General features: G+C 46.9%; 1 protein-coding gene across 4 annotated transcripts in view; it reads right to left on the reverse strand.

The window, feature by feature from the left end:
* The window catches only part of JUP (junction plakoglobin), a 63075-nt gene that overhangs the window by 33544 nt on the left and 1622 nt on the right, over positions 1–27909 (reverse strand). The window contains exon 1 of one of the 4 annotated variants that reach the window (XM_077313086.1): positions 1354–1374. The exons of the other annotated variants lie outside the window; for them this stretch is intronic. The gene's annotated coding sequence lies outside the window, so the exon portion shown is untranslated. Of the gene's footprint in view, positions 1–1353; positions 1375–27909 lie in introns of those variants that run through there. 4 annotated transcript variants of the gene reach the window in all.

Here is a 27909-nt window from a genome sequence, read left to right on the forward strand (position 1 = left end):
TCAATGACTGGTGTGGATTTACCATGCTTACTGCTCTTCTGAATTAACCCTGCAAGTATTTTCCCCCCTATGGACCACTTAAGAGTATAACAGAAGCCATGTTGGGTCAGACCAATGGCCTGTCTAGTCCAACACTCGGCGTCACCAAGTGGCCAAAACCCAGATGCCATCAGGAGATCCACCAGTGGGGTGAGAACCTCAGAAGTCCTCCCAAAGCACCAAGAAGACAGAGTCTCCCACCCAGACTTTGGGGCCAATGGCCACTGGTGGACTTCTGCTCCATACCTTTCTCTCCTTTCTGTATCTCATGCATGATTTTGCCAACCTCCATCCTGTCACCCCTCAGTCATCGTTTCTCCAAGCGAAAGAGCCCTACCTTCTGGATTCTGACCTACCCTTACCCTCTAAGTAGGGTTGTCAACCTCTGGGGTAATGGCAATTGTTCTCACTTGCACTGATCTGCAACTGTCCATCTGGAGAAAGCAGCCACTTTGGAAACTGCACTCGATGGCAGTATGATCCCATTGAAGCTCCTCTGTTTCCCACCTGGGACTTGTTGGCCCGGCGTGCCAATGCCCAGCGAAGGACACAACAGGGAGATCCCGGAAGCAGACAGAACTTTATGGCAATAAAGGCGTCTCCAAGCCTTCAAAGCGTGAATTCTGAAGACCAACTAATGTTACAGGATTTTGATAACAAGACAAAACCAACTTCTGGATATGCGCATTAGCAACCAAAAGCAAGTTCTCTCAGGCTGCTGACGTTCTGTGCGTAATTGTCAAATGTTGTGGTTGCACAGCGTCAGATACACACAATTTTGAGCACGCCCAGACTGGATTCAAGATGGAGGCGACGTCTTTTGTAGGAAGGAAGCGCATGAGAACGTTCAAGAGCTCTAGAACCAGCGCCAAGTGAAAAAGATGCACTTCCTTTCATTCGGCTCCATAAACCTTTCTGATAATGAGCATGAGAGAAATGAGGCATTGCTAACACGAGAGGTCTTACGAACCAGTGGCATTCAAAGGGGGCATTAACACAGACCATTCCCCCAAATAAAAAGTGCCACACTGTCATCTGCTAACACAATTCCAGTCTACAACGGTCACCTTAAGTCCTTTTGCATTTGAAACTATTAGAGAGAAAGGAAGCCCGGGAATTCAGAGAGGCAGTCTCGACGTTTAATTTCTTAAAATTATTTTCTACTAGGGTTTTCCCAAAAAGCACCTGGCTCCAGCTTCCAAACCACCAACCCCAAAAACGAAGGAATAAAATAATTTCTTTGGTTCCCTAGCATGATGTACATGTTCCAAGTTATTGAAATGGTCCCAGATCCTCTGGCCAGTAATAACCTACTTGATCAAGCAGAGAAAGTCTGAGGCTTCAGGAACATAAGCAGGAACATTAGCAGGGGCTGAAGAAAGAGAAAGCGATTTGCTGAGAGGATTGGCATGCATCTGAGAAACATAAAGGGTGACAAACGGGCTTCGACAAAATTCTGGACTGGCCGGTGACTATGCATCTAATCAACCTTAAAAGATGAAAGCTGCCAATTCTGCACGATTGTTGCATTCCTAGAATCCATGAGAAGGATAAACAGGCATTAAATCTCCCTATTAGCATCCAGGAGATAAGAGATTATCCACGTTCTGAAATGAAAGAGAACCCCAGGACTGAACAGCTTGCTGCTAAATTATCGGTTTTATGCTTCTTGTTAAATCTAAGCTGTTGAGATACCGCTGAAATATCCAATTGCTCGGATGAGAAGTTTGGTGCTTTCTCTTGTTTAGGGGTGGGGGGAAGTGGCGTCAAGACTCAGCCAACTTAAAGGCAACCTCCCCCGCCCCCTCCTTTGGGGTTTGCAAGACAAGAAAGAATTCAAAGGTGATTTTGCCATTGCTTGCCTCTGTATAGCAACCACGGACTTGCAGGGTGGTCTCATCCAAGTACCAACCAGGGCCCATCCTGTTTCGCTTTCAAAATTGGGCTAGCTTGAGCCATCTAGGTCAGGTTGGGTTTTTTTTAATTCGGGGGGGGGGAGGGGGAGGGAAGAGAATTAGACATGGCTTAACAGCATGTCTTTCAGCCAAGTGTCACAGATTAAACCTGTTTTGAAGTTTCACCAGGAAACTCCATCCCTGCTTAGAGCACAGCTTAAGGGAGAAACACTGTGCACATCAGAAAACCTCCACTATCACCCCCCACTCCCAAATATACCCGCTTTGTACACAACACGGCTGCCCCCCCAAATTCAGACATGAAGCTCCAAGGCGTGACAAAGTAGAATTAATGGGTACATGGGACTTTTAATGGGAAAATATATATATATGCACTGAAAATCTCACCAAGCCTTTTTGAATTTTCACAACGATTTGCGAACCTTCAGGAAAACCTTGAAACCACCTCCTTGGAAGCAGAACACTTATAGCTATCCTAATATTACAGATGGGAGACTGAGGTTAAAAAAAAGCAACAACCCTGAGCAACTAGCCTGAGGCCACCTTCATTTATTCATTTATTACAATCTGAGATCAGCCAATACTTGTGGACCAAGAAGAGATGTGCAACGCAGGCGTCCTGACTTAAGAGGTGGACATGCTTTGCCACTAGAAGAAGCATCTGGTTGGCTTCAGGTTGCCAACATGCAGGGGGTAGCTGGAGATCTCCTGGAATTAGTCAATCTCCAGGTGACAGAGGTCAAGTCACCTGGAGAAAATGCCTATTCCAGTCCCTCCCTTCCCTAAACCTCACCCTCCTCCTGGTCCACTCCAACATCTTCAGTTATATCCCACCCCACCCCAGAGCGGGCAACCCTAGATGGATTCATCTTCTTCCCCCGACCCCACATCCCTCATTGCAAATTCTGCCCTTCTACTCACAGTGGGTCATAGCCTAGCCCCCAGCCCACAAACCTCTCATGCTTGTCTCCTATGAATTCTTGAGTTTTTCTGAAAACTCAGCCAATCTGTACATGCTTTCAGTCTAACACTCTTTTTATATTCTCAAGACACCCCCTCCCACCCCACAAACGGCCCTGTTTAATATTATGCTAAATCAACTAGCTTTGGTTGGGCGCTCTGAAGAACAGCTCCAGATACAGTTTGCCCTGAGCTTACACATTCAATAAGTTCATGCAGCATCCAAATGTCTTCAAGGAGAGGTGGGGCACGCCCCCCTCCCACAGTCCCCCAGCCTCCTGATACCATCACCATGCAAGGCAGCTTGCTCCTGGATGGCTCTATTTGAAACGTCCTTCCCCCGCCCTCCTGGAAGAGGCAGGCAATTCTTAACAGCTCCCTGCTCCGCTCCATTTGCTGCCCTCCTAGGAGCGCACGCATTCACAATGCACAAAATGACTTGCTGAAGGGAGAAACAGTCCTTCGCTTCGCGCAAAGCAATTGAATTCCAAAAACAAAACAAGCCCATATGCTCCATTATGTCCTCACAACTCACCCACAGTAAAAAAAAATAATAAAGTAGTGTGCTTTCGCATTACATTCTACGTTATCACATCATGTCCCAGTTCAATTTTTTTCTTTCACTCATGTCCTCTTGGAAAGTACAAGTCTACTAAACTGTAAGTGGGGTGGTAACAGTGCAGAATTGTTCCTTCGTACTACCGTGTGTACACCATGCATCAATCCCAGAAGGCCACACCCGTGATGCTGTGCCACTTAATTTTGGGGGACAGTCAGCCCCACCCATCAGGCAGAGATTGACAGGTTTCCCAATTTAACCTGGAAACCAAAGATTGCGAGTTGATTTCAGAATTTCTGGCTCTATAGTCATTCTCACATGTTAAATCCAACCTCTGTCCTGAACCTCAGAATTCTGGCATTGCATTGCACCATGAATATGCATCCTTTTGTCCATGATCTTACCAAATCTAGACTCTGCAAAGGGAAAGAGGGTCTGGTGGAGGTAGGACAGATATTTTTTTACCAACTGGCACAGTTTTCACACCATAATGAAATGCCAATTCAAGTGCAAAAACAGCTCTAAAATTTCAGATGTATGCACCTTGTTGGGATATGCCCCTGACTCCCAACAGGAAGGAATGTTACACCCGGGTGTAAGCATGGATTGTGTAGTATAGCCAGAAGATCCTAGAGTAGGGTGGGTTGGTCGGAAGCAGCAGGAACCAATTTTGAGCCCAGTAGCACCTTTAAGACCAACAAAGTTTTATTCAAGATGTAAGCTCTCATGTGCATGTATGTAAAGCACACTCCTTTAGCTATGAAGATTCGAGGATTTCCTGGCAGCCAAGCAAGAGACATTCAAAAGTGGTTTGCCATTGTCGGCCTCCGTGTCAAGCCCCTAGCGTTCCTTGAAGGTCTCTGAACCAAATACTAGCCAGGGATGACCCTGCTTAGCTACATCAGGGCACCAGCTCTACTGAAGTATTGGGGAAGGCAAGCATTCTGCATCCACATCCAGTAGATGAACTAACTACTTGGATCTACCTCTGAATGAGGAAACTACTGCAGACTGTTATGGCTACACTTACGCCAAGCTATTTGCACAGCTTGTACGGGAATGTTTGCATGCTTGGCTAATAATATAAATCGAGAAGACAAAACCCCACTATGTGTAGGTGGGAAAGTCTGCAATTCCTTTCCTTCTGCATCACCCATTTTGATGTCTTGGTTTTTTCTTTTGTTCGAGTCTCTTGCACGGTAAAAGAAAAAATACAATCTAGCAATATATCACATATACCCCGACCTGGAGGAATGAGCACCCGGAAGAGCTAAGGGCCCTGACGGAGCTAACACAGTTCCTCAGGGCCTGCAAGATGGGAGCTCTTCCGCCAGGGATTTGGTTAAGGCCAGGCTAGGAAGAGCGGGTCCCCTCCTGATATAGACCCCATAGGCTGGGTGTCGCTGGTAGATCCCCCCGGGATATGGGTGCAGTGGTAGCTGCTATTTTATGGTAGGGGGGAGGATTTTAAGAAGGGTTTTCTGCCGTCATTATTGTTTTATGATATTGTGTTTTTTGTGGGTTTTAATTTTGCTGTAAACCGGCACGAGCCGGCTGGGTGAGTTAAAAAATATAAATACAAATTTAAAAAGACAAAAGTATCCTAAAATCATATCTCAGCAGCACTGTAGCCAAGCCAAGAGAGACAGGGTGACCGACTCCCCCACTAAGATAAGTTAATTCACGCGCACCACAATTATTTATTTATTGTATGGCACATGTGGAGTTGTTGTTGAGATCACTGAAGTTGTGTTGTTTAGAAACACTGTTGGATTGTTATTGTTGTAGCTGACTATGTTGTATGTTGATTCATTCCATGTATCCCTCTGTGATGTCGTATGTAAACCGCCCTGAGCCATACGGAAGGGCGGTATAGAAATCAAATCAATAGCATAGCCTGGAGAGCCTAGAATTGTTGAGCAGCCACGCAAGAGATGTTCAGAGATGGTTTGGCTTTGCCTGTCTCCATATAATGACCGTAGGGATTCTTGGAGGTCTCCCACCCAAATAATGGCCAGGGTCAACCCTACTTAGGTTTCCAAAACCTGAGAACATTGGCCTTGCTGGAGCTATCCAGGTCAGAGCGGCCAAGCCACTGTCACAATTAAACAAGGACGTTAAGTAGGAAATGGGCTTTTAATTTCCCCTCCTAGAAGGAAGGCTCAAAGCTGTTGTGTGCTGATTCCGGACACATGATCTTGACACAGATGTGCTTTAATAACACAAGGCACTGGTGTGTCACCCTACAGGAGCTTGTAGCACGATTTGGACAAACATTTGCGCAGCGGGAAGGAAAGGGGGTGTTCCTGTGGAAGGATTTCCCTCGCTGCTTGGCAGGTAGTTGACTCTGTTGTCAACAAGGGCCAGCAAGCGTCACGCCAGCCCCAAAGAAAGCTAATCCCCTTTTGGCATTATGGGAAACAAAGCTCCACGGAGGGAGAGGAGATCGACGCACATTCGGATGGCACAGTGCCGCGATTAAGGAGGGCAGGCTCTAAACTTACTTGGGTGGCCATCGGTACAGCGTTCTCTCGGGACTAGGCTCGCAAAACTGAACTTTGTGTCACTGGCAAGCTGCCGTAAGGCCATGGGCCACACCTGACTTAGCTGAAAAGCCCCTTCGGGAAAGGGAGGGAGGGATGTTAGTCTTGTAGCTACAGATTTCACTGCTTCCATATTTGTTTTTACTGGCGAGGGGGGCGACCACCTGGCATCCCACCAGGGAATCAAATTTGGGCCAGGCGTTGGCCATTACTGACGCCTAGCCTAACATTTAATTATCGGGGGCCTCCTTTTCTCTTCTCTCGCTCCTCTCTCACTTTGTTAAACATGAGTATATTTTGATCCATGGTTATTTCATTTCAGGCACAAGGACTCAGAGAAGATCTCCCCCAGCTCCATTCTATGAACAGAAAGGGTAATTTATTTAGCGTACTGTGGGTGGCTTTAACATTGAACCAAAGCAACCCACTTGAGCTCCCGGTCAGTTGTGAGTAGCAAAAACCGCACAAGTTCTCATGATTGTTCCACATCATCTTGGGATTTTGCACGCCTGTCTACCGCTCCATTGATTAGTTACTGAGAAGGGTCCTTCTCTGAGGTAAGGAGGACAGCTTGGCTGGGTGTTTCCTCCCTACTCGGTTAATAGCCTCTGAATACAACCCAAGTGTAACTTGGCAGTAGCTTTCTAAAGGTCCCTTTAGAAAGATATTCTTGAGAGGTATTGGTTTTTCAGGACAACCAAATGTATGGAAATCAGAACCTTCAACCTATCTAATATTTAGACAAATCCTCATCCTATTATTCAAAACACAGTTCATGGGGTGGATAATTCACATGCCTTCACATAGAAGCCCTGGAAGCTATGAACGAATTCCATGCAAGCTAGCCTCTGCTACCTTAATTTATAAAAATCAGCTCTCGTAAAGTCTAAAATGCGTGTCTGACTATACTTCTCTGTTCCTCAACATCTCAAACTCCAAGAGAACATGGTCACTCTGACCCAGAGAACCCCCCCCTCCTTCACGCCATAAACTAAATCCTCTTTATTTGTTAAAATTAGATCTAATTTGTGTCTCGTTGTGTCGTTTACCGTTTGAACATTCATTCATTCATATGGTCACAGACCAGGATATAAAAATTAGACATAAAACATTAAGATACCCTTTGAACAATAAAATAGTCTGCAAGGGAGGTAAGGAATTAAATCCAATAATAAAATTGAATTTTTTTTGGGGGGGGGGAACATAGTTATCATAAATTTAGCATAAATCCATCTGTGCAGGGTAATTCTGGTCTGTTCTCTGGCTGTTTTTGTTTTGTGTCAAGCGCCTTGAGCCTCATGGGAGGGTGGGATAGAAACATAATAAAATAATAAATAATAATAAACATCTTGTGCATGGCCCAAGGGCCCATAACAAAGATGCAAGCATATTCAAAACACTCAGTGGATACACATGCCTGTTTATTCTCTGAATTTACATGACATTTTGGGAATTTAGGTGCTACCTCTCTTCAGATGGCCAAATTCCATTCCCGCAACCCCCGACCTGTCTGTCTCACACACGCTTTTCTTCTCCTTGCTAACAAACTACTCAACCCAACCTGTTTACGCTTCGCTAAATCCAAAACGAAACGGAGAGGAAACTGACAAGCATCCATCAGAACTTGTATTTTGGAATGTTGTAACCTGGAACTGAGCTTTGTTTGGATGCAAACTACAAACAATTCTGTATTTACAAGGGAGGACATTTCCCTGCACACAACAAGATGCGTTTTAGGATCGAGCAAAACAGCACCCAAGCCACACAATGCTGCTCATTTTGCGGGAAACAGCGACAGGAAGAACAAACTCCCATCTGTATGCAGAGATCGGAGGGGCATTCGACGTGCGTTCTTAAATATTAACAGCCTGCCCCTCAAAGCAAGTCGAAGCCCTTCTTTTGGCAGGAAACGCCAGGCCTCTGCAAGGGAAGGACAGATTCCCTGGCATGGGACACGGCCCCTCGCTTGGGAGGGGTGGGCCGCGATTTCCACTCCGCCATTTTGCACTTCCTGGGGAAATGAACAGTAGCTGCTCTCAGCTGTTGCATGCTCATTTTTATCTGAAGGAAACAAGCTGTAGCATTTGGCTCAGCGTTGAGATTCCAGGCCAGGAGACAGATACAAGAGACGAAAGCCAAGGAAGTCTTGGCAAGCAGGAAAGCCTGCATCTGGGGTCAGAGACAGGAAAAGCCAGTGGGGTCTAGCCAGCAGGCTGGTACTAGCGATCCGCTATGACCAGGAACACTATTAAACTGAATAGTGCGAATGTATATTTTGTATATAAAGTATAAAAACCCGTACCATATACGGCAGATTTTCTCAACCAGGGTTTTGTGATGGTCATGGGCGGGTTTCCCAAATGGGTGGGAGAATTGATTTTTTATATATATTTTTAAACATATTACACAGGTGATATGACCTTATATCAGTGGTTCTCCACCTTCCTAATGCCGCGGCCCTTTAACCCAGTTCCTCATGTTGGGGTGACCCCAAACCATGACATTAAGCAAGGGTTCTTTCACAGAAATTAAACCAAAACTGAGCAATGGTGTGAAGATCCATGGTTCGTGACTGTATATAAATTGGGTTTTCTCCGGGGTTTCTTGGTTCAGTTCTGCCTCTTGTCCCACCATGCCGATCTCACTCTTTTCTGTTGCTCCAGACAGACGAACGCTCTATCTCAATCTACCCTGCAAGGCTGTTGTGTGGATGGCATCCCCTGGCCAGGCTGCTTGCTCTGCCGCAACCCCTATGAAATGGTCATTCAACCCCCAAAGGGGTCCCGACCCCCAGTTGAGAACCATTGTCTTATATGGTTATGTCAACCCCTCTCCCAAACTGGCCAATGATGAGCCTGGAGCAGGTGGGAAGGGGGTAAGCCCCAGGTGGGCGTGTCCCCAGCTCTGCTTCTCTACTTCTGCACGATCCATCCACTTCTGGTTTTTTTCGAGGCCTGAAGAATGTTTCAGGGGTTTCTCAATGGTAAAAAAGCTGAGGAAGACTCCAGTGTCCATGGAATATACCGAAAAAGTCTGCTGAGAAGCCAACCGTGGTGCTCATGAAACTAGAGGTCAGGATTCTTTCGGACACTTTGAAATTACCCTCTCCTGGCCAGGAAAAGCATGCCTCTGGGGAAGGAGCCAAGGTCCCACAACATTCATGTTCCATACATCAGGCTACCAACTCCAGATTGGGAAATTCCTGGAGGTCTGTGGGTGGCGCATGGAAAAGTGGAGCCACGCTGCAAAGCAGCCATTTTTTCCTAGGGCAGCTGGTGTTGGTAGCCTGGAGATCCCCAGACCCCACCTGGAGGTTGGCAACCCATCTGTGGAAGACACACCTTTCCGTCCAAGGTTTACCAAACAGAACCCCTCCCATTCTGCCTTCTGCTACCTTGCTGTCCTAAAACTCTACTCCCATCCTTTTCCAAAAAACCCTGCTGCTCTCCATAAAATATTTCTCCGGAAACCAAGTAAGATATTCATTTCAAGGTGCTATTTTTTGTCTTTGGTTCAGAGGATCTTCATTTTAAAGTCCCATCAGGGAAGTAGGACATGCCAGAGAGATGCCCACCCCTCCCCCTCCCCCATTCAAATCCATCATGGGAGCAAACAGCCCCGGGGAGCGAGTTCTAATCCCATCAGCACCATAACAAAAAACGTTAGCAGCTCCTAGAGAACGGAAGGCTCCGTCTGTTCTTTTCCTTTGCCAGTAAACAGAGGGAAGGAAGAGATGGAAGGGTGGAGGCCGGGTGAGGGAGACAAGACTCCTGGCAAGGGATGCCTGTACAGACTGCTGAATTAAGGCTGGAGGACGCACGAATCCGGACATTGTAGTGGTGCTGGGACTTGCACGGGCTTTGCTAAATAAAAGTATCAGCAAGGATTTAATTGCACTGATCCCTTTTGAATAAAAGCCCCCAGAAGAGGAAATGTTGGCCATTCCACTGTTTTCTTCGGCGCGCTCAAGGACTACCTGAGAGCTGCTATATAAATGCAAAGGCGGCAAAGGAGAACAAAAGGATGAAATCTGGGGAAATTCTCCCGCCACGCCACTAGCCCTGTGCATCTCAGAGGGTTGGAAACTTGCTCAGTTAAGAGCAGCGTCTTTTAATCTGGTGAGCTGGGGCTGATTCCCTGCAGCCAGCTGGGTGACCTTGGGCTAGTCACAGCCTGGATAGTGCAGTTCTGACCGAGCAGGCCGGTCAGGAGCACTCTCAGCCTCACCTCCCTCACAGGGTGTCTGTTGTGGGGAGAGGAAGGGATGGCAATTGTCAACTGTTTTGAGACTCCTCTGGGTAGTGAATAGCGGGGTATAGAAACCAACTCTTCTTCTTCTTCTTCTTCAGCCATGGAGCACTAGCCGTAGCCGTCTTCCAGCACCTTGAAAGGGCTGGCAAACTTTGCCACAGATTGAGGAGCGCTGTTTGGGATTCTTTGCATGCCATTCCCTTTCGGGGAGGGGTAGGTGATATAAATAGGAAGCACATGTGCTGGTTGCATCACCGCAAGGGCACGTGCTGCAGACCCCCCCCCCCTCCCATCACCACCACCACCTCAGCCCTGATTCTTCCAAGATTCACTGCTTGAGAAACATTACATCTGTCCAAGCAAAAGCTATTTCAGGAACGCATGGTGCACTCTGCTTTGGGATGAGCAGTTCCAGCAAGAGACAAGCCCCCCCCCCCTCCACCCACAACCAGCGGAAGGAAAAAAGGACCTTTGGCCATTTTATACAACCTCGCCGTAATCAGCAGGACACCCGGGCAGAGCCCCGGTGACAAATTATTAACTCGTCACGACAGGTCAGGCATAGATGAGTGTTGCTTCTAATTTCTTGTGAAGCTGTTGAACTTTCCAGATGTAATCTGGCTGGAAGTAGAAATTCAGGCTGGACACGACAGCCGCTCCCCCCCCCCCACTTCATTTTAGCAGCACGCATTCCGTGTAAAGTTCCCTATCTGGGATCGGAGACGGTCAAATTCTATAACGTGAACATATGCAAGTCAGCACATGATGTCTTCACAATTTAATTTCCCTTTCACACGTCTATAAAAGAAAACAAAACAAAACATGGCCAGAGAAGAGGGAACATGTGAATATACTCAGACGTCCCTTAGAAAGTATGACTATGGATCTATCTCATTATTATCTGCCCTGGTATTTCCACACCGTAGAATTAGAAGGACTTCGCATATGTTGCACTGCCCCATACTGCCATACTATGGGGAAGAGGGCAGGAGAATGGAGCATTATGCCAAGGTCACCCAAGGAACTGACTCGGGAAGCGAGATCTGAACTCAGGACTTGGTTGCTCATAAACTAATCACTGTGTTCCTCCGGCTATTACAAAAGCAGAGTTTTCCTAAGAAGCCACCACCGTATGACGAACTCCGCGTTATAGCAGACTGACGAATCAGGGTTTCGAAATTCTCCGTCTTCAAACTCTTGGAATGGAGCACGGAACAAAAGAGACCATGAGCCATTCTGCATCAGGTTACTCTCCCCCCCCCCCACTTTCCCGGGTGGAAATAGCACACCTCATTCTAAAAACGTCCAAGCCTACAATTATGATGTTCTCAAGACACTGTTTGTTCTCTGATTCAAAAACACTCCCTGTTAGAACCCAGATGGGGTTATTGTGATTAATTGCAGCATTTCAGGTCCGACGCGAAGCTCTCTGCCAGATTGGTTATTTGTGGACAAGTTTGTTAACTGCAACCATACTAGCATGAAATGCAAGAAAGGCTTCCGAAAGAATGTAAGCGCACCCTTCCAACACCACAGTGGAAGAGGGATGCAGACAAATTGGAGGGCAACGAAGATGGTGAGGGGTTTGGAGACCAAGATGTATGAAGAAAGGTTGGGGGAGCTTGGTCTGTTTAGCCTGGAGAGGAGATGACTGAGAGGGGATCTGATAACCATCTTCAGGTATTTAAAAGACAGCCATGTAGAAGATGGAGCAGAATTGTTCTCTTTTGCCCCAGAGAGAATGAATGGACCAGAACGAATGTGATGAAATTAATGCAAAAGACATTCTGTTTAAACCTCCAGAAGAAGTTCCTGACATTTAGAGCGGCTTCTCAGTGGAATAGGCTTCCTTGGGAGGTGGTGGGTTCTCCATCTTTGGAGATTTTTCAACAGAGGATGGATAGCCATCTGACGGAGAGGCTGATTCTGTGAAGGTTCAAGGGGGTGGAAGGTGACAGTGGGTGAGCAATAGGGTTGGGGGTGTCCTGAATAGTGCAGGGGGCTGGACTAGATGACCCAGGAAGTCCCAGCCAACTTTGTTATTCTACTATTCTATGATTCTATAACATGGCTGCTCGGGCCCTACCACATCTGTCGCCACTTAACGGGAAAAGCATTAACATCACAAAACCCTCATCTCCTTTCCTTTGCTTGTCATTTTGGCTACTTCCAACAAAAGACTGCTGAATCAGTGGAAAACTTCAGAAGGATTGGGTCTCTCTGCTTTGCATCTTTCCATCAACAGCTAGCTTGCAGCCAAGGGGGAAGGGGGGGGGGAAGGAGATTTAAGAAGGCGCACAGCACGCAAATGTACAAAAACAAACACAGCCAAATAAACCTGCGGCATGCATGTAATGGAGTCTCCAAAGAACACTTCAAATTTTCTAGCCGGTGTCACTGCTGAGAAAGCAGGGCAACTGCTCCCAGTCCCTCCCCTCCCTTCCGCTCTTCCCCAACAGCATGTTTGAAAGCCAATGTGAAATGAAATCCTGGGTGGACATGGTTGGAATTCACCCTCTACGATTCCTGCCCTATCAAGCACTTCCATGCACAAACAGCCCGGCTGGATCTGACCCTGAGGTCCGTCTAGTCCAGTTTCCTGTTTCACACAGTGGCCAACCCATTGCCCATGGGAGCCAACAAACAGGACGCAGAGGCTAAGGCCCATCCCTGAGGGTGCCTCCTCCAAGCACTAGCCCTGAATATGGAAGCTTGGCTAGCAAGCCTTTGGTGAACCTCTCCCAAAAACGCCTATGAAATATGCAGTTTTCTCCAATCTACAAAACAGGAGTTACACCAAGACCTAAGGACAGCTACTTCACTCAAGGTCATCCAAGGTGAGCCATAATGTGAACCTGGTTCGTTGGGTTTCAGTCAACACCTGGCTGTCAAGGAAAGTGCTACCAAATCACAGCTGACTTACAGCAAGTCTCCCCCCTGCTATTCCTACAGTGGCCTCCCACCCCTTTCTATCTATCTAATCCCACTCCCACGTATTTTTTTTCCTCCACAGCTTATTTCCATCATGCACCCACCCCCTTATTTACCGTGACCCTTTCTGTGACTTTCATCCTTCCAACGTGACCCCCCAAAACTCCACTGTACAATGCGAGATGACTGTGTAGATTGCTTTTGATATTCTCTCCCCCTTCTCCCCCACGATACACTCACCCCCGTCATTTTCTCCCCCATACTCTGCGGCAGGGGTAGTCAACCTGTGGTCCTCCAGATGTCCATGGACAACAATTCCCATGAGCCCCCTGCCAGCAAGCGCTGGCAGAGGCTCATGGGAATTGTAGTCCATGGCCATCTGGAGGACCACAGGTTGATTACCCCTGCTCTGCGGGATCACCCGCGATGCAACCGATCTTAGAGTACAAGTGGATCAACCCACTAGGCTGCACTGCCTCCGAAACTCCCCCAAGAAGAATGAACTGAGATTAATTGTACAGGTCCCTACAAGTAACCACCCATGCAAGCATCAAGCCATGCTCCCCGCTCAGAAATCAACTCTCAGCTGTCAGCTGCAAATCATCCCGCATGCAGATAGAGCCCAAATGCCTCGGCTGAAGCTTAGCAAGAACGCCTTAAAAAAAAAATGCTTTCACATCAGTGTTACGGAGCACAAACCTAAAGCACTCGTTAAACGGAACCGACACGTCTATGTACAAGCTTCAGCTTTTAGAATTCCTCCCCCTGCCCTTTTTGTTGAAAGACATTTGAAAACGAAACGACTGAAGCATTATGAAATGCCTACAGGCCTGGCAAGCTATACAGGAGACAGATAAAAAAAAAACAAAACCAAAAAAAAAAAAGATGTCAGATTTAAAACAGATCTTTCAAACTTCTATCTAATTAGAAGCATCTTGGCATCTCCTGATGTGCTTTTCCCTCCCCAGCCGAGCCGTTTTATGAAATATACATTATTCCAAGAGACAGGAGGGAGGCCGTTTCTATTCGTCAGCTGTATCTCGGGGAAGAAGAGAGTGTCAGACGGAGGGTAATAATAAAACTTCAAAGCGGAACAACTGATTGTCATCTGAAACTTCCTTGGAAAATCAATAAGGGACTACAAGACAGGCTGGGCGCATGCTTGAGATCTGCAGATCTCATACAGGGTTTAGCATTCCCTATATAATATGCAAAAATTATCACGTCATCTTTGTCGAGAAGCTGGAGAAACTAAAAGGGACAGACAGACTGTAGGTGTCTGGAGTTTCTCTCTACCGTGAATAGCCAAATGCTGGCCCCTGGGATCCATTTGGCCCAAAATGCTATTTCAGATCCTTAAAACCATGAAGAAGAGTCGGTTTGTATACCTTGCTTTTCTCTACCAGAAGGCGTCTCAAAGCGTCTTCCCTTCCTCTCCCCACAACAGACACACTATGAGGTGGGTGGGGCTAAGAAAGCTCTGGCAGAACTGCTCTGTGAGGACAGCTCTAACGGGACTGCGACTAGCCTAAGGACACCCAGCTGGCTGCATGGGGAGGAGCAGGGAATCAAACCCAAGCTGCCGTTTTTAACCTCGACGCCACCCTGGCTCTCAGTACTGTCTTCTGTATCATACTCACAAGAAAACTTTATTTGTGTGTGCAAGCCTCACTACCATTAGAATTTTGGGGCAGGTGACAAAAGCGGTGGAATTAGGGGGGAGAAGCTGGGATGGGACTAAGGGCCACCTTTGAAAAGGATCAAAAGGTCGGGGAGTCCAGGGATACATCTCTATCAAAGCAGAATGTGGAAAGCTGTAAAATGAGGACCTGGGACCCCAGCTTCCAAACACTATTAAGAAGAAAAGGGGACCATGCCCACTTTGCTAAATGGGGAATAGATGCCCTATTCGAGAGCAGCGTTCACAAGGGCCGTGGGGGACTCTCTGAGCCGTGGAGCAGCACTACCCTAGAGGCGAAAAGCCATTCATCCCACAGTCTGTGCGGGCTGCAAGATCTGCCAAGTACAAGGGGGGACTTGTCAAGTTTGCTATGCAGTCCACTGAGTTTGAGCCTAGAAATAAAATCCCCCCCCCCCCGGAGTCATAGAATCATAGAGTTGGAAGGGGCCATACAGGCCATCTAGTCCAACCCCCTGCTCTACGCAGGATCATAGAATCATAGAATCACAGAATCATAGAGTTGGAAGGGGCCATACAGGCCATCTAGTCCAACCTCCTGCTCAACGCAGGATCATAGAATCACAGAATCATAGAGTTGGATGGGGCCATACAGGCCATCTAGTCCAACCCCCTGCTCAACCCAGGATCAGCCCAAAGCATCCTAAAGCATCCAAGATAAGTGTGTATCCAGCCTTTGCTTGAAGACTGCCAGTCCTTCCCTCTCTGAATTATGAAGACACACAAGTGTTAGCAAAAGGCTTATTAGAACAAGCAGTAACATGCTCAGGAACGCACTTTGAGAGAAAACCCATCGGACAGGTCCTGAGAAGAGCGAGCGCTTGCAGGTACCTACAAGACACTTTGGAGGATGGAAGAGCAAAAGCCGTGCATGCCCGTTCGGGACAGGCTGGCTGTTTTATGGGACTGCCGCACATCCCAAAGGTGGGCCCATGAATGGCGCCCGGACATGGGCAAAGCAAGAGTTCCAGAGGAAATGACACAATGGTGTGTGAATAGCCAGGCCCAACCACGGGCATCTGGAGTGTGGTTGCTTTTCAACGCCAGTCAGAAACACAACAAAAAACACGCAGCAAATCGGAGAAAGGTTGGAACACCAGGCGTTTATTCATGATGTGGGCCACCCAAATGGCACACCTGGCTTGCTTCTGAGCATTTTGAATGATAGAGACTGGAGTGGCCAAACTGTGGCTCTCCAGATGTCCATGGACTACAATTCCCACGAGCCCCTTGTCAGGGGCTCGTGGGAATTGTAGCCCATGGACATCTGGAGAGCCACAGTTGGGCCAACCCTGCAGTATAAAGAGCACCGGCAAAGAGCAAAAAGTTAATTCCCTCCCCACCCATTCCAGGGCTGTCAAAAAAACCCAGGGTTTCACAAAACCCTGGTTGAAAAAACCTGGTATAACTATTCAACACTTTTTACCTCTACGAGCAGGATCCCGTTAACGCAACTATAGGGAGCCATGCCAAAGCCTTGCTTTTTAGAGAAGAACCGTCCCCCTCCGACTGGGGTTGAGAGGCTCCCCTAGACCCTCTTCGGCTACCGTTCACCTGAACAATCAATTCAAGAGCACAGACATCCCAGCATTCATTAAGAGGCGTTTGCATTCCGGCCGCCTCCTCCGTCGCATTCCTCTGCCAGAGAGAACGCTGCGGGAGTCGAATCAAGAAGAGAGCCTGCGGCCGAAGCAATGGCTCACAGAAAAATGGCCCCAGCTGGATTGCCCTCCCCGTCCCGTCCCTCTGCAAGTGCCTGGCGTTGCCCCACCGGGCGAGGGAGGAGAAAAGAGTGGCGCTCTGGCTGTCAACCTAAGCGCAGCTGACAGACGCCGATTACTCCTGCAGCTTGCGTGCCGTACGTGAGTGTCTGTGCAGAGGCAGGGTGACAGCTGAGAGCGCGGAGCCCGCTGCGCGAGGCGACTGAAGCCGCATCAAGGTTTTCCGGGACTGTTGCTCCTCACCTCAAGCATGAATGTTAACTCAAGGGCTAAGAAAACTCGCAGCAGGGAGCGGCGTGCGGGAGACGCAAGACACGCCACCGTCCTGCGGTTCTCGCACACAAGCCGCGCTGCTAGGACTCTGAACGGGGCCATGTGGCTCTTGGGCCCTGAAATGTGCCTCCGATCCTTTTTGGGTGAGGCGCTCATCTTCCACGGCCTACAGGCATTAGGAAGGTCGGAGGAGAAAGAGCCATTTTCATCCGTTCTTCTACCGACCTGACTTCCTTGGTCCTGCCATTACTTCTATAGTGTCTCCAAGATCCTGTTGCGGTAATACCCTCATGTGCCAAGATGATAAATCCATGTGCAGAGATTGGAAGGGCTGTGGCTCTGTGTCCGAGCACCTGCTTGGCATGCAAAAGGTCCCAGGTTCAATCCCCGGCATCTCCAGTTCAGGATGAGGCAACAAGGGTAGTAAAGACCCCTGCCCAAGACCCTGGAGAACCCTGCCAGTCTGAGTAAGCAATGCGGACTTTAATGAACTTTGATTCAGCATAAGGCAGTTTCATATACTCATATTTCATATATTCATATGTTGTAAAGTCCTTTCACATCGCTAGTGTTTACTTTAATAAATGAGAGGTGCAAGCAAGCACTTAAGGAATCAGGAAGATATCCGAACTGCGGTTTGCAGGAATCAGGAAAGTATCTGAACTGCGGTTGACAGCTTTCTCTAGAATGGATTTTACTCTTCTGAGCATCAAGAACCGATCCAACTCTGTGGTCAACAATCAATGGGGCTAATGCCCATTTGCATTAAGCATCCCTAAGAAAGGGTGCAGCAGCACAAAAATGGGCATAGGAAGATACAGAAACCAAAGGAGACCCAAATATTAGGAAGGCAAGCCTCCGGGCTGCACGGAAAACCATCTGGACACCAGCATGCGCCCAAATCGAGCCAGCTCCACGCTGGCACCAAATGTCACGGAGAGCAAGTGCATTTCGGATGTCTTGTGAAACGAGTCGTCTCTGGCATCGAGCCGACGAAAATCAAACACGACCGGCCAAAATATAAAGGCACACGGAGGATAGGACTGTGAGCTAACTTGACCTAGAAGACAGTCCAAAGAACGCCAGGCTGGCGTTAACGGGGGGCAGCGGCAGGAATCTGCCATGTCGGGACCAGCTTCCAAGGCACTGTGATGAATGAACCAGCCACCGAAAGCCCAACCCCCAGACTCCTCGAGTCACAAAGTCCGTACCCAGATGCTTCTCTTCTCTGCGCTCATAAGGACACACTTGATTTCCGAAAATAGGCACCGTTTTCTGCCCCGCCCACTTTTTTGCCAGCTCTTTTAGGCAGCTTCCTGTCTTCCCTGGGGTTGAAAAAAGAGCTAGAAGGGACCCTTAGCTTGATAGACCCAATCGGGTAGCCCCTACATATATTCCAAAAACCACAGACAGCTGAAACGTGCCAGCGTAACTGGAATTGAAAATGACATTCTACAGCCTGAGGACTGCGAACCGAACTTCGCACGGAGACACTTATGTGCCTGGAGACGGCTCCAAGGTTTCTGCAAGGTTGATGCTTAGCCGGATGCTGGTAATGGAGAAGATTGCCTTGAACCTCCTTAATGAATGCAGTTGTTCTGGGATCAGGCAAACTCCTCAAAGCCGCCGCCGACCGAAAACAAAAAGCCATTTCAGAAGGTGGAGATGCCACCTGCTGTCTCAGCAAGTCTCCCGAAAGGTTGAATAAGAAGCACGATTTCTTTGGGAGGACGGGAACCATAACTAGAGGTACATCACCGCCAACTCAACAGATCCAACGATTTTAGCGTTTCAGCCTCTGATTCATGAAGAAATGCTCTTACAAAGAGCAGCTGGGCACTCCAAAAACAAATATTCCAACTAAATTGCAGGCTAGTCCTTCCCCATTGCGGTGGGCTGCCCCCCATGTCTTGATCCTGCCAGTCTACTGTTTTCACCAGCAATACAGAACAAAGTAGATCGTCTGCTGAAGGCAAACAGCTTCCCGTGGACAGATGTAACCCTGTGATCTTTGTCCAGAAGACCCCTGCCCACAACTTCTGATGGACCACGTAATGAAGCATAGCTGGAATGACTCCAAAAGGCACCCCATAGCTACTTGCAGTTCAGCTGCAGCTCTTGCCTCCAAAGAGAAGGACGAGATGAGACGAACCTGCTTTCCCGTTAAAAGCTCCGAAAGCAGGACACAAGAAGCCACCTTCTGCTGACGCACACCAACCACCCGTCTAAGTGAGTGCTGTCCAAACCAGGCTTTTTCAACCAGGGTTTCATGGAGCCCTGGGGATTCTTGACAGCCCTGGAAAAGTTTCCCAAATGGGCAGGAGTTAATTAGTTTTAAGGTAATTTTAAAATTTGTTAAATATTTATTGGGTGATACGACCACGTATGGTCGTGTCACCCCAGCCACTACCTCCCAAAATGGCCAGTGATGGGCCTGGAGGGAGTGGGAAGGGGAGGGGCCTTGGGTGGGCGTGTCCACAGCTCTGCTTCCCAACCCTATTCTGCATGATGGTGCCACTTCTGGGGTTTCTCGAAGCCTGAAGGATATCTCAGGGGTTTCTCAAGGATGAAAAAGTTGAGAAAGGCTGATCTACTCAGACCAACAGTAGCTCTCCAAAGTCTCAGGCAGACTTTCTTTCACATGACCTAATGCCAAATCCTTCAATTGAAGATGCTGTGAATTGAACCAGGGTCCAGGCCCCTTATATTTAAGACTGGTTTATGGTTATGTTCCAGTTACCATGACACCAACAGGCCAGTTTAAGCTACAACTAAGCAACAAAAAACCTCTTTGTATCTGGCAAAGGGACTTTTGACTTGAAAGATTAGACCACACAAATCTTGCTGGGTCTTTAAAGCTGCTATAGGACTTGAACTCAGGTCTTCTACTACTGATCAGCACAGCAACCCTCCTGGAATTAACATCTCTTTTGCTTCGCCTGTCATTTAAGGCCCAGTGGTAGTCAACCTGTGGTCCTCCAAATGTCCATGGACTACAATTCCCATGAGCTCCTGCCAGCGTTTGCTGGCAGGAGCTCATGGGAATTGTAGTACATGGACATCTGGAGGACCACAGGTTGACTACCCCTGATTTAAGCTGCCTCCGCCCCATGCATTGCTTCAAAACCAACACTATTCAGTTTTCTCGCTAAAAATACAGGGTGTGGCTGGAAGGCTACATGTTGGTCATTATATTGAACGTCTAGTTGCCAAAGAGTTACATTTGGATTGCATTTTATCCCCTCCTTTCGATAAAAGGACAGAAGCGCCTGGGCTTTTAACATAAACTGGTTTTAAGAACTGTAAACATTTAACCGAATGTGTTATATTTTAACTGAATGTTGGAAACCACCTGAGTTCTCCGGGAAGGGCAGAACAACAATTCAATAAACAAATAAATTAAATAAAAATAAACAAAAAAACTAACAATATAGAGTTAAAACATTTTTAAATGTTAGTTAATAGTTAAAAGTTGATATTTGACGGTTATAATAGTTAAAACTATTAATGGTTAGTTAACCAGTAACAAAATATTTGGTTAAAAATATTTTCAGTTTATAAGCTCCGAAGGTCAACCCTCACCCCCTAAAAGATGCCTGATAATTCACACCCCTCCAAAGACCGGGCAAACAGGCTGGCCGTGAAGCACTTTGTGAAAACCTGCAGTTCTCCGTGACCTTTAAGGCAGGAGCACCACAGTGCTAGAAAATGCAATTCAAAGGGCTCTGGGTGGAAAAATGTTAATTCTAAAAGGGTGTCAAAGTAAATAGTGAATTAAAGATTGAGCAGGCTAACCGTACAGGCTGTTTTCTCAAGGTCCAGATTTTCCTGAGCAGCAGGTACAGAGATGTCTTATCCACCTTGAGTTTCTGGGTCAAAATGGTGATGGACTTATGACCACATGAGTCTCCGACAAAGAGTGGCTTCAAGCCGGAAGTTATCTACTAAAACTTAGGCGAGATCTCTTTTTCTGTAATACCCTGTAACCATGGACACACCCAACGAGACAATAGACCATAAAGATCTATTGTTCGAAGAAGGCTGCCGTAAAGCCATTCCACAATACCCAGATGTTCAAGACGGTTTCCCTGGAAGAATACTTCCAGACAAAAAGCGTGTCAGTCCAACTGAACTGGTTTGACCTCTGTAACAAGCCGCCCGGTAGAATCTACGTTTGCTAAAACACCAGCCTCCTACAGAACATGTCAAAGGTACCATCAAAGCAAATTGAAAAAAATGGACGGGGGGGGGGGCGTTCTAGCGTGCCCCAGAAATCCGAAAGCAGCCAAGTTAATTTAAGCCAAATTTGCAGGGAAATGGATTTTTCATGACATCGTCTGGAAGCTTTCCAGGCCGAGGAAATACAGGGGCCGCATTTCCAAAGACAGCTTAATTGAGTCTTCCAAGCTTTTTACGGCCTGCTTTGATAAACATCAGCATGAACTAGGCGGGCTGAAAGCTTTCATTGCACCCATTGTTAGAGCCATCTATTCATTTATGAACCACAGGCTTTAATATATGCATTTCTTTAAAAAAAATTGCAGGCAAGTGAGCAACGTTCTTATCCTCCCCTCTCTTGCGTTTGCTGGCAGGGGCTCATGGGAATTGTAGTCCACGGACATCTGGAGGACCACAGGTTGACTACCCCTGCTCTAAACACTTTACAGAAAGCTCCATTTGCAGGAAGGGTGTTCAGAGTTTGCCAAACCAAGTCATTTTAGGGGTCGAAGCACGAAAATGACTTTGCTTCACTCAATATCTGTCCCCACCCACGTAGCTGTAGTAATTAACCCAGGTTAGAATACGCAGGAATAACAAGCAAAACATTAACCTCTATTGAGTTGTCGGTCAACACCTTTCTCCCAGCCTGTTACCTGAATGCTGCCCAAAACGGCTTTTGAAGTTAGGGGGCAAGCTCTCTCACCAAGGCCAACTCTTCCAAGGGTTTAGAGATGATTCACATGATAGATGCTTCCCGCTTTCGGGACACGTATGGATCCGGTTCAAGATTTTGGTACTCACCTAAAAGGCCTTACGCGATCCAGGCCCTGCATATCTGAGGAACCGCCTTTCTGAATATGATCCCCAGAGGATGTTACAGTCAAGTAATACCAACCAACTGAGGATCCCTGGCCCCAATGAAATGCCTCTGGCTTCAACAAGAACCAGGGCCTTCTCGACCCTGGCTCTTGACCAGTGGAAGGAGCTACCTGAAAACATCAGAACCCTCACGGAACTTTCCAAGTTCCCAAAGGCCTGCAAGACGGAGCTCTTCCATCAGCCCACAGTTGAGGTCAACTAAGACCACATCTGCCAGGTCTCTGTCCCTGAACGTTGCTGCCACCAAGGCACAAAGATCATAGGAGATCAGCCATGGCAGCCATTTTGTACCTGGCTCCGCCTCCTGAAGCTGTTCAACACACTGTTTCCAAGTTCCAAAAGCATACAGCGCTTCAAGATGCATTTCAATCACCCCAATCCCAATTTTGCAGAACCATTTGGGGCCTTCCACCATGGCCCAGGCAAGAATTTACTATTCGGAACTGGGAACAAAGTGACGATGGGGAAAATATGCCCCCTGCCCATTCACTCATAAACACTTCCTACAGCCGTGGCAACAGAATGCACACACGTTATCACAAAGGGTGAAGAACGTAGGAAGAAAAACAGGAAATCTGGCGATTCAATTTTGCATCTATCAATACAGAATTGCTTTCATCTAGAATTTTCCAAGTTTGTGGGAGTCTGCTGTGTTCTCACGCATCGGTTTGGCCATACGATGCAGTTTTTTTACTGACAAGTACACGCGGCTACAAGTACCTGAGCGCAGAAACGCAGCCTGTGCGTACTCATTCAAAAGACTCAGCTCACACCTCATCGCAGCCAGTTCTCAAACCTGCCTTTCACAAGCTGCCACCCAATCTGGGCACTTCTCTGGGAAGAAGCACAGAACGTTTGATTTTCAAGCAGAGAATTCAGCCAGCTTTTGTCACGGAACAGACACAAAACGTCAAGCGAGTAAGAGACGTACTGTGACGACCGCAATATTCGCTGCAAAATAATAACAAACAAACACAAATGACCTTCCAGCATGCTTTTCTAACAGCTTACACTTTCACTTGGGAAAGAGAGCCCAAATTTCCAGCACTCAGTGCTTTGATAAATTCAGGCTCACAATACGGAGACTTTCTTCAAAAAACCTGATGCTCGTAAGACGGATCTTTTGTTCCTTCTGCGGATTATCTGCTTCTCTTCGAAGACAATACCCCTCAACCATCTTTCTCATCTTGACATCATACCGTTTCACTATGACTACTAATACCAATTCTTTCTTCCAGGCTAGCCCCGGGACCCCCCCAGCCCCAGGTCACTCTGGAATACCCCACTCTAAAGAAAGTTCACTCCTAATCTGCAAATCGCTAATTTGCCTTGTGTAACTCCCATCAGCAATGTGTTAGGTACATAGTTAATTGTCCCTACACGGAGTGGTTAATCTGTTACATGACCGACAAACACCCAGGAGCTAGAACATGAGCAGATTTCCGAGTGCTTTCAAATCTTTTAGGTTCGAAACACAAAAAGGAAATAATAGGTGACAGTGTCATAAAAATCTGTTTCCCACAAGGCAGAAAGCAGGTATGACTCGCTCCAAGAGGGACACACCTTGGGAAACCGTCCCTTGAGTCACAGCTGCAAGAATTGTACCTTTACCATCCGTCCAGAGGGCTGGGACACCTTGCAAACCTATGTGGTTTTGTTAATAGCCATCCCAAGAAGCTTCATTATGTGGTCTACCCTACTTTTCTCCCCAACCAAGACCTGGAGCTGCTTACACCATTCTTAAAAAATATCATTGGCTAGGTTTTTTTTTGGGGGGGGGGTTGGGGAGGGGAAAAATCACATTTGCAACAAAACCAAGCAATTCAGTACATTTTTACCAGCGCCCTTAAATTCACTTAACACACCAACTTATAAAGAGAAAGAGGATATGGATTCTTACAGATCCAAAAGGGACTACAAAAATCCCCCTCCCCCCAAAAAAACACAAGGAATGCGTTGACAACCTACATTGTCCCCCTACCAAGAAACAGAAAGCGTTCAAGCAAGTCCCCCAGGCCAAAAACACCATTCAGAAACTAAGATGGATGGAATAATGCTGGTGGGAGATGCCCCTCCAACAAGAATTTAATAGGATCATAGAGTTGGAAGGGGCCATACAGGCCAACTAGTCCAAGCCCCTATTTAATGCAGGATCAGCCTAGCAGGGGTGGCCAAACGTGGCTCTCCAGATGTTAATGGACTACAATTCCCATGAGCCCCTGCCAGCATTGTGTTGGTGGGATATGCCCCTCCCACAAGAATTTAATAGAATAATAGAGTTGGAAGGGACCGTACAGGTCAACTAGTCCAAGCCCCTGTTTAATGCACGATCAGCCTAGCAGGGGTGGCCAAACTGGCTCTCCAGATGTCCACAGACTACAATTCCCATGAGCCCCTGCCAGCAGGGGCTCATGGGAATGGTAGTCCGTGGACATCTGGAGAGCCACAGTTTGGCCACCCCTAAAGCATCCATGAGAAGTGTTTGTCCAGTGACCTTCTGGCTCCACCCTTTCACCAAGCTTTTGAGCGTCATTCTTTGAAACTTGCAGAGTTCTACATAGAACTTTAAAAGCTGGCATCCCCTCTTTCATACAGGTTAGGGCTGAACATCTGGAGAAAGCAGATGGTTCTGCCTGCACATCCCCATCCCCATGTACTTTATTACAGCAATCTTCCCTCTAGATTGCATCTCTCCCTCTCTTTTTTTTTTGTTTTGTTCCAGGCACATTTTTACAAAGCAAGCTTTTCCTTTCCCAGGCAACTCCCTAGCTTTATCCTTTCATCTGCGCTGCAAACCTGATTAATTAAGCGAATCATTTGGCTAATGCAATTAGAAAAAACCTTTTGCCTTGCCCTCTGCCAGGATTAAAAGGCGGCAAGAAATAAAAGGAGCCCCCAACTCGCCTCTGACAGCTAACATTTTTAACACTTCTGAGAGGATATGGGAGGGAAATGGAGACCAAAACTGAACATGTTGGGGAAAGACAAGGAGGAAAGTGTTAAAAAAAAAAAAAAACCCAATTCACCATGTATGCACACTGACGGAGCATAAAAGAAAGATACTATCTGACTCGCTAATGCGGGCATGCTGATGCAAGTCATAATCTCATGAATGTGTAGGCTCCTCTATCCAAATCACCATAGAAAAATACTCATCAACTCTAATTGAGTCACACAGCACAACCTCAAATACAGGGCCCTGGGTCCTGCACATTTCGGTTTACTGAAACGCCATGTTTCTAGACCACATTGTTTTTAAAGTATCACACAAAAAAATCTGCCCGAAACGGGTAGGTGTTTTAGGCGAAGCAAATCGGAAGGGTCGAAAATGTCAACCGAACCTTTATTCTTCGCAGTTTTTTGGCTGTTGCTGTTAAATCGCCCATAGCACACTTATAACACCCTTGGCGAGTTTAGTATTCCTGCCTGGCCCAGCAATCCCATTTGCGCAAGCTGGGAAAGAGATTTTGTGGCAGAAGCGAGACAGACACGCCCACCTCTCTCAAGTTCAGAAAATCACATCAGTTCTAGTTCAACACGAAGGATACGGACTGAAAAAGACACGCACCGTGAAAATTCACACACAGAGTCAAGCGGTGCACAATTATGCACTAAAAAGAGAATCTTGCATTCTAAGACTGGGGAAATGAACCCATGGCACTCCAAAAAACTCTCACCTATCAGACTGGCATAATTTCTTTTGGCTATCTAGTTTTATTTCCCCGGCCTTAGAATGCAAGATTTCTTCTTAGTGCATAATTACACGCCCCTGCACATCCACAAGTAGCAATGTAACCTTCTGACATGAATTGGGGAGTGCAGCTGCTCATCCAAGGTCACAGAGAAGTTCCAGAGCCAAGATTAGATCTCAGCATCAAAAGCCCGTTTCCTTCCTTCAAAGCACAAATCCCTCCTGGGTTGCATATAAACACACAATATTGTCCATTATGCAGTACAAAGTAAAGACTTGGCGGGGGCAAGGCAGAGGGGAAATGGAGGAGACAGAAGGGAACAGGGAACAGCTTCTCGGCCTCTGGTTTCCTTCACCAAAACATGGCCCTGCTTCTTCAGAAAAGCAGCAAGATTCCCATATGACTCACGTACCACACAGATAAAAAAGTAAAGTGCCTGCCATTCTGGCTCAGCTAGAATAGTAATAATAGAAGTGCACCATACGTGTCAAAGACTTCTGCCCGAAGCTATACGGCTCCAGGAACAGCTTCATCAAGAGATCTACCCTCCCATCAGCAAACTACTTAAAAATAAATAAATCGGAGCACTGAAGAACAGGTTAGCAAAAAGAGATACAGGTTCGCACAAGGCTACACCCCCTCCGGTAACCAATAGCAATCGTGCAGCTACTCAGGGAGTCTCCTGCTATCTCTGCAAACTTATCTTTAAAAAAACAAAACTGGTCTGAAACAAAAAGAGCACTAATTAAAAACCAGCAAAACAGAGATTCCCCAGCCCCAGGCCTCCAAACAAAGCCGAGAATTTCAAGGAGTGGTTATTGAAAATTGATTTGCTGAGCTTTTCACGTAATTTGGGGGATCAATCAAGCTGCAATGATTAATTATCCGTAAGCAGTCTGTCCTGACTTCACATTACACCAGCTGACTTTAAACTGAAAGCATGTTCCATAGGGCCCTAGATGAAAAATTCCCAATTCTCACAGTTTCTAAACAGGATTCCCAGTTGCCATCAAAAACGCCCCTCTTTAGCTTTGTTCCAAACCAGGAAAAGCCAGGTAATTTTTAAGATGCTGTCATTTTGGAACCTAAGGCAACAATGACAGCCCCATTCATGCACAGAGTTGCTGCTCTACAATTAAGCATGCTGATTAGCACAATTATCCAGACTATAAGAGAGGCCCACTGAAGATCATGTATTTTTGGCAACAAAATTACTTTCTGGAAGTCATTAGAAGTCAGCTAAACAGCCTGCTGGTCTCATCACATAATAAGCCAAGTTTTTTTGTTGGATTTCTCTAATGCTCTATAAAGGTAAAGGGGTGGAATACTTCAAATATAGTTTTAGTTGGAGAGAGCAATTCTCCATGGGGCCATATACACAGGCATTAACAGGAAGCGTAACCTTGGGTCATCTTGTCTTGACACAACGCGAAAACATTTTCTCTACATTTCCCAGAGGCTGAGAAACCAGAACACGAGTACACCTAAATGTGCCTGCAATACCATCACAGAAACTTTAATTACTTGAATTTCAGATTAAGACAATAGCAGGAGGGGGGGGGGGAAAGGACTTTATTCCCGGATTGTGTACAGAGCCTCCTTCTCCATTTAATAGGAAGCCTATTTTAAAATGGCTGAAGAAATTTGCTTCTGGGTGAGCACGGATCCAAGGGCGTGTCTGGGAGAGAAAAGTTGGGATTACGAAACAGCAGCATTCAAAAGCTCAACAGGGGAACAGAACCAAATTCCACAACCTTTAGAAAGCTTAAAGACGCAGTGAGCTAATGGTTTCACAGCCGCTCCTATTTAGAGGCAGATTGTTAACCACACAACAAGCCTTTCAGATGACATACACTTTTCCGACACAGACACAAGGGGGGAACACACACAAACACACACTCCGGAGAGGGCTGTATTGTTCCGTCGGTTCAACTGCGCAAGCCCTTCCTTTGGAATCCGAGCAACATAAAAAGCCCATAAAAGATGATCCCCACTGAACCTACACACATGCCACAATCACCGCTTCAACACCCCACATTATTCTATGGTCAAAGCACATGACCCCTAAGGGACCATCTCCCTAACAGAAGCCCCAAAGGAAAGGAATCTTAGAATCCTCAATGCATGAAGCCCCCTTCACAGACACCAGGGTAAGTTGCCCCATATCTCCCATCACAAGCAACCTGGTCTGAACACACTCACCGCCACACAGACACACCCCAGTG

The sequence above is a fragment of the Paroedura picta genome, chromosome 16, assembly GCF_049243985.1.
Source record: "Paroedura picta isolate Pp20150507F chromosome 16, Ppicta_v3.0, whole genome shotgun sequence".
NCBI lineage: Eukaryota > Metazoa > Chordata > Lepidosauria > Squamata > Gekkonidae > Paroedura > Paroedura picta.